A 7,224-nucleotide genomic window follows, 5' to 3' on the forward strand; every position below is an offset into this window, starting at 1 on the left:
TCCTCCCTCGTCACCGTGTTTTGGCCAAGTTGAAACCCGCCTCATCCACAAAGATGAAAATGTGGGGTGTTTGCCTGCCTTCAATCTCCATGACTCTCTAAAATAAATCCACAAGGCAACATAAGCTATTACAGTAGTAAATTTGTAAAAATTGTCTTTGTGTGTGTTTGGTTTAGTTCAAAATCAGTTCTGTATTTTATTGTGATCTTACCTGGACATATTGGTTCCTGAGTTGCTTGACATGTTCAGAGTTCCTCTCAAAAGGCACAGCGTACAACTGTTTTATCCTGACCTGATGTTTTTTCAGGACTCTAGAAATTGTTATGCTAACACTGTGAATATTTGCAAAAGTAACGTTGTCTGCCAAGACTCGGTCTTGAATTTCAGTGAGTTTTATCCCATTGTTTCTGATGACCATATAAACAATGGCAGTTTCCTGCACATCAGTGAGCATCCTTTCTCTCCCTGCTGTGTGAGGTAACCGTTGAGTCAAAAGCAGAAATGCAAAAGCAATTACACACAAGTTTATTTACTTCTGTAATGTGCAACTCAGTCAAATGCCCTTGCAGAATACAAGTTACCTGTTGGTTTGCCGGAAAACTCTAACAATAGATGCCATTTTGGCTACACTCTCTGACCAGCCTCTCTCATTGAGAGACCATGATTTACTACATGATCAATTACAGTAGCTCTGATCTCATCTGAGACTACAGCTCTTGATCTTCCTCTTATTCTTCTTCCACCACGCATACGTATTCCTCGCCCCCTCCCAGCCACTCTTCTTCCTCTTTCAGCCACTTCTCTATTTCTGGCTGGGTCCATGTTTACATCACAATACAAAACTATTCCTTTTGTAATGAAATTGAAAGAGTAACACCTGTGTAGATGTTCATCTACAATGAGAATCAGCTGTGGCTGGTCCAATTGTCCAATTGTTTGTATAGCATTTAATTTTAAGATTTAACATATATTTCATTAAAATATTACTGTAGAAATGTAGCAAATTGCTGTCTTATTCAGTTTTGTATTATGTTATTGTTTTGAACATAAGTTTAACAGTTTTGAAAACAGTAAGCATGTGAAAATTGGCCTGTACATACAAAAGAGTTTTGGCAGTTGTTGTGTCTGAGTGAGAAAAGAATTCATGAAATTTGAGAGATGTAGTCATTTAATGCATTTTGTGCCAAAGCAATGATAATTGATCCTCAGTTTAGCCCACATAGATTTCTGTTGTGCTGACTGTGTGAAGAGTTTGCAAAAGTGACCTAAGTATTGAGAAATGTGTCCTAGCATTTGTAAAAAAAACAAACAAAAAAAACTGTAAAGTACTTTTTCTAAACTCTTAACACAGCAACACACCTACATCACACAATTAGCCAAATAGTTAATTTTCTGGCCAAAACCACATTTTGTTAAATAAATACAAACTCTACATTTCAAAATGCTGAATACCTTTTTCTACATATACTAACTCTATCAAAACACAGCAAACCCAATTCAAAATTGAGTCATTCTGACAAAATATTAGCACTACCTTTCTATCCAATAAGAACATATAGTCAATCATAGCACAGTTACTCTCAAAATACTAACAATTGATGGCTTTACAAAAACTGCATTACTTTCTTGTATATGTTTGACATACATGTTTCAGTTCTACCTGCATATAGACAATATAAAAATCCATTGTTTTTTGTAATTTAATTACCTTCAACTGAAACCCATTTTACATTTTTAAGTGTTGAATGTGTTCATTCTTGGCAACATACTGTCTAAAACTGAATGAGTCATTACTTTATGGAATGTACAATAGAAAAAATAGCAATTGAAAAAAAAAAAACCTGCAAAACCTACCCTAAAGAGTATTTTACATTATACAACAATTTTTTTTTTCAGCAAATAACTACTATTACTAATGAACAGCAGCATTTCTGATTTATTCTTGTTATATTTGCTTAAAGTCAATAAAGTGAATATTCTGTTATTAATTTTATTCCGTTATTAATATTCTGTAAGAATATATGTATTTATGAAGAAAATGCAAACACTTATATAATGCTCCCTATTGTTACAGTTTTTCTCAATCGATTTGGTACATTTCTCCAAACTCAGGTAACAGCTCTCAAAACAGTTAACACAGTGATCAGTACACTTTGTAACTGTCCTAAACAGATAGTAAATTCTCCTTCATTTCATACAAATCACAAATCAAAAGCATAATTTTCTCAAAACACTGTGCACAAAAATCCCAAATTTTATCACAGCAGTTCATACAGCCAACCAAATCTTTAATATATCAGGAAAAACATTTGTAACTTTTTCTTTGTTCTTCACAAAGATCACAAGCATTTTTGTACCATTTTCAAAACACAACAAACAAAACTCTGTGAATTGTAAAATAGTCAGTTGCACACCTTGTGTCTTCAATAAACGCCAAATTGTTATCTGATGAGTTAGTAATCCACTCAACACAGAAAAAAGCCAATTTCCTAATTGTTCACACAGCTGTCTTACGTAATTACAACAACTACAAAAGGGGAAGAGAAGAAAAACAAAGAAGACAAATGAGGAGATACAGTAAGACAAAAAAAAGAAGTATGAGCAGTGGAAACAGAAGAGGTTTAAGAGTGAGAGGTGGTGGCCAGGGTAGAGGGAGAAGAGGAAGAGGAGAAAGAGAAAGAAGAGCTGAAGATGTAGGAGGAAGAGTGAGAAGAGATTGAAGAGATGGATAGATTGGAGGGCAATGGTATAGTGGAAAGAGAAAATATAAGAAGGGGTGGACAGGGATGAAGAGGAGGCCAAGGTGTAAGAGGAGGGAGGAGAGGTAGAATGAGGGTAGGGTACATGCGTGTTTCAAATGAAATCAGAGCCACACTTATTGACCATGTCATAAATCATGGTCTCTCACCGAGAGAAACTGGTCAGAGTTCAGCCCAATATAAACCGATCCACAGTGGCTTCAATTATCCGTACATTTCAGAGGGAAAACTGGTAAGTAACTATATCATTCTACTTTTACAATGAGAGTCCATGTAGTCTTGTTTGACATAGGTCTAGATCTCTACAGTAAATGTTCCTGCTTGTCCAAACCTTTTTCAGAATTGAAGTTCGAGAACATTCAGGTGGACGAACAAGACTTTTTTTTTTTCAGTTGAACAAGAGCATGCCATTGTTGACATGGTGGTCAAGAACAACACCCTCCGCCTCAAAGAAATTCAGCAAAGAATAACACAGGACAATCAACTGTTCCACAATATCCACCAATGCAGTCTCTCCACAATTGACCGTGTTCTAAGAAATGCTATCCGAATGAAGCAAGTATACAAAGTGCCCTTTGAGAGGAACTCCGTTAGAGTGAAGGAGTTGCGATTCCAGTTTGTTCAAGTATGTGCAACCCAATTACTGCAATTTTTACGGTCAACTCGGATATATTTTTCCTGAATTTTAAGTATGTGTCCATAAACTATTCCATGCTACTATATGTGAAAAGATTTAGGCATATCTATGTATACTGCTGCTTCAAAGTGTGAACTCAAACTTAAGCAACAATTTCACAGTAGTATTGACTGCAATCAATGCCATTACTGTAAAACACAAATTTACTACTTTACCTTGTGTTCTTTTTACTCTAGAGAATCTTGGAGTTGGATAGCAGTGCAACTCATTATGAGTACCTGTATATTGATGAAGCAGGCTTCAATCTTCAAAAAAAAGGAGAAGAGGGAGAAATGTGATTGGACATCGTGCTACAGTCAATGTCCCTGGACAACGAGGAGGCAACATCACTCTCTGTGCAGCAATTTCTACAACTGGTGTTGTGGCACACAATGCTGTCTTGGGACCATACAACACAGCAAGGCTCCTACATTTTTAAACCTCATCAATTTTTTTTTTTTTTAAACCTCCTCAATGAAATCCTCTTTCCGCAGGGTGATCAGGAGCAAATGGTGCGGAATTTTGTAGTTGTTTGGGACAATGTGCAATTCCACCATTCAGCACTAGTGGGAGAGTGGTTTGAGAATCACCCACAATTCAGGATGGTTTCTTCCACCATATTCTCCTTTCCTGAATCCAATTGAGGAATTCTTCTCTTGGAGATGGAAAGTACATGATCGCAACCCTTACAACCAAGTAAGTCTTCAAGCGATGGAAGAGGCCTGTGGAGATATTGGGGCACAAGCATGTCAAGGATGGATACAGCTTTTTTTTTTTTTTTTTTTTTTTTTTTTTTTTTTTGCTCCACGATGCATGACTCGTGAAAATATTTTCTCTGAAATTCTCTGGCCAGATGTAATTGAGAGGCATGATCAATAAAATAATTGATTCAATGAATGCAGTACATTTATCACTTTATTTTTTATGTACCTATGTACTTATTTGCATTATATATATTTGTGTGTGTGGGGTGACAACTTATTGTTATACACCTGAACTCTTCATTAAAGAACTTAAGGAAAAACATGTATTTTCATTTATTTCTTTGTGTATCTTCAGCTGAATTTGTTATAAAATCAACAAAATACACTTTTAGTTTTTTGATGTTAATATTGAATTTTAATAAATGCATTACTAGAATAAAATGCTGTGTTTCATTGTGCAGTGAATACTTAACAGTTTCGCCAGCATAAGAGTGTTTAATTTGCTGTGTTAACTGTTTTGAGAGCTGTTACCTGAGTTTGGAGAAATGTACCAAATCGATTGAGAAAAACTGTAGTGTTAGGTCAGTGTGTTATGAGTGACAGTGTATGCTTTCTGAGTAAGAACTCTTGCCAGTGTTATGGTTGAGCAAGCTTATTTTAGATGTATGTAAGAGAAAACAATGTTCATGTTGTGGTGATTCATGCATGAAAAGTTTTGAAAAAGTGGCTTCAGTATTGTTTGATACTTGTTAGTAACTGAAGAAAACTGCAGGCCAATTTTTCTCACAACATTACAATAATTTTGGGTTTTAAAACAAATGTTGGAAGAAAATATCTCCAAGTGGAATAAAAGCAGTTAGATGCTGGTGTTTTAAGAATGTCTAGCTGTTTAATAAGTGTCATCAGTTTGGAGTTTTATAGAGTTTTGAAAATATGCCAAATCATAGAAAACAAAGTAGTAGCATGAGCCAGAATCTCATTTCAGTTTGATTCTCATGCAAAGCCCATAGAAAGCAGGAGATGCACTGACAATCATGACAACAGTAAAACAGCTTAGTTGCGGCATTTATACAGAACTAAAACCTAAAACCTTCACTTACATAGAACATTTATTTTTTGGCTGCTTTTTAGGTACTGGTGTTTCCTTTAAATGCATTTTTTTCCCCCACTGTTCCTTCTTAATGAGACCTACAGCATGTCATGACATTTTTTGACATCTCAAAAAAATGCTGACCCCATTAGAAAGCAGTAATCACACAATACATATATACACAGTCAAAAATACGTCCTTCCTAATGCTACATTTCCATGCATAATTGTCTGCTTTGCAAAGCACTAATCAAATGAAATAATACATTATAATTTAATCCCCTCACTTAATGAGATTTGCAAGGTGAGTAAATGTTGTGTCCTGCTGTTCTCTCTCTCTCTCTCTCTCTCTCTCTCTCTCTCTCACACACACACACACACACGCTGATGCTCCATTTCAGTTTTTTACCCTTACACATGGCTACAGCCAATGTAGCCATGCAAACAGATGTGGGACAAAAAGGAAAATGGGATTGATTGATTTATATGAGTCAAATGAAGGACAAAGAGTCAAAAATTGAGGGCTACAATGAATAGCCTGTTAGATGGAAGATCAAGCAAAGGATAGAGTGTGGCGAGACAGAGACAAATGGAGGACAATGGACAAGTAGACGGGGAAAAAGTCAAATATGTAGCCAGTGACCTCTCCCTTTTTCTGGGATAATCAATAAGAGAGAGACACAGAGTTACAGAGACACAAGGGGAGAATATAATAACAAAACCTGCCTTTCCTTTACAATCTTTCCAGTCCTTTCGACCTTTGTGGTGGCCTTAACCAAAGTCTTTTTTTAAGCGTGTCAGTTTATTCAATGGCCATCTTGGTAACGCCCCTGGGCAGCTGTTTTCTAGTCATGTGCATTTCTTACTGTATACTTGAATTGTAATTCAGGACATCCTACAGCTGGCATGATGGATCTGTTTTGTATGTTTTAGCAGCAATGCAGTGTAACTTCAACAGCAGGCTTGCATTGTGCTTTCATACTAAGTGCGTTTACATGCGCTTCCAAAGCTAAATTTCATATAATATCTGACTTATGGTCAGCAACAATACTCAGGTAGGCTGTGGCATTTAAACAATGCTCAGTTGGTACTAAGGGGCCCAAAGTGTGCCAAGAAAATATCCCACACCATTACACCACCACCACCTGAACCGTTGAGACAAGGCAGGATGGATCCATGCTTTCATGTTCTTTACGCCAAATTCTGGCCCTACCATCTGAATGTCACAGCAGAAATCGAGACTCATCAGACCAGGCAACGTTTTTCCAATCTTCTATTGTCCAATTTTGGTGAGCCTGTGCGAACTGTAGCCTCCGTTTACTGTTCTTAGCTGACAGGAGTGGCACCCGGTGTGGTCTTCTGCTGCTGTAGCCCATCTGCTTCAGGGTTCAACGTGTTGTCCGTTCAGAGATGGTATTCTGCATACCTTGGTTGTAACAAGTGGTTATTTGAGTTACTGTTGCCTTTCTAACATCTTTAACCAGTCTGTCCATTCTTCTCTGACCTCTGACATCAACAAGACATTTTCATCCACGCAACTGCCACTCACTGGATATTTTCTCTTTTTTGGACCATTCTCTGTAAACTTTAGAGATGGTTTTGCATGAAAATCCCATGAGATCAGCAGTTTTTGAAATGCTCAGATCAGCCCGTCTGGCACCAACAACTATTCCACATTCAAAGTCACTTAAATCCCCTCTCTTCCCCATTCTGATGCTCGGTTTGAACTTCAGCAAGTCATCTTCACCACATCTAAATGCCTAAATGCACTGAGTTGCTGCCATGTGATTGGCTGATTAGCAATTTGTGTTACACACACACATATATATATATATATATATATATATATATATATATATATATATATATATATATATATATATATATATATATATATATATATATATATGGTGTATTATATATATGGTGTATTATATATATACATTACATTTAGTCATTTAGCAGACGCTTTTATCCAAAGCGACTTACAAATGAG

At 36.5% G+C, this 7,224-nt stretch overlaps 1 long non-coding RNA gene across 1 annotated transcript; it reads left to right on the forward strand.

Annotated features, from left to right (window-relative positions):
• The first annotated feature begins 2,031 nt into the window (after nucleotides 1–2,031).
• On the forward strand, nucleotides 2,032–3,857 carry LOC122137379. The gene is made up of 3 exons (XR_006154807.1): nucleotides 2,032–2,991; nucleotides 3,152–3,384; nucleotides 3,633–3,857. It is a non-coding gene; the product is annotated as an uncharacterized LOC122137379 (long non-coding RNA).
• The last annotated feature ends 3,367 nt before the right edge of the window (nucleotides 3,858–7,224 follow it).

Source organism: Cyprinus carpio, chromosome B5 (assembly GCF_018340385.1).
Source record: "Cyprinus carpio isolate SPL01 chromosome B5, ASM1834038v1, whole genome shotgun sequence".
Classification (NCBI taxonomy): Eukaryota; Metazoa; Chordata; class Actinopteri; order Cypriniformes; family Cyprinidae; genus Cyprinus; species Cyprinus carpio.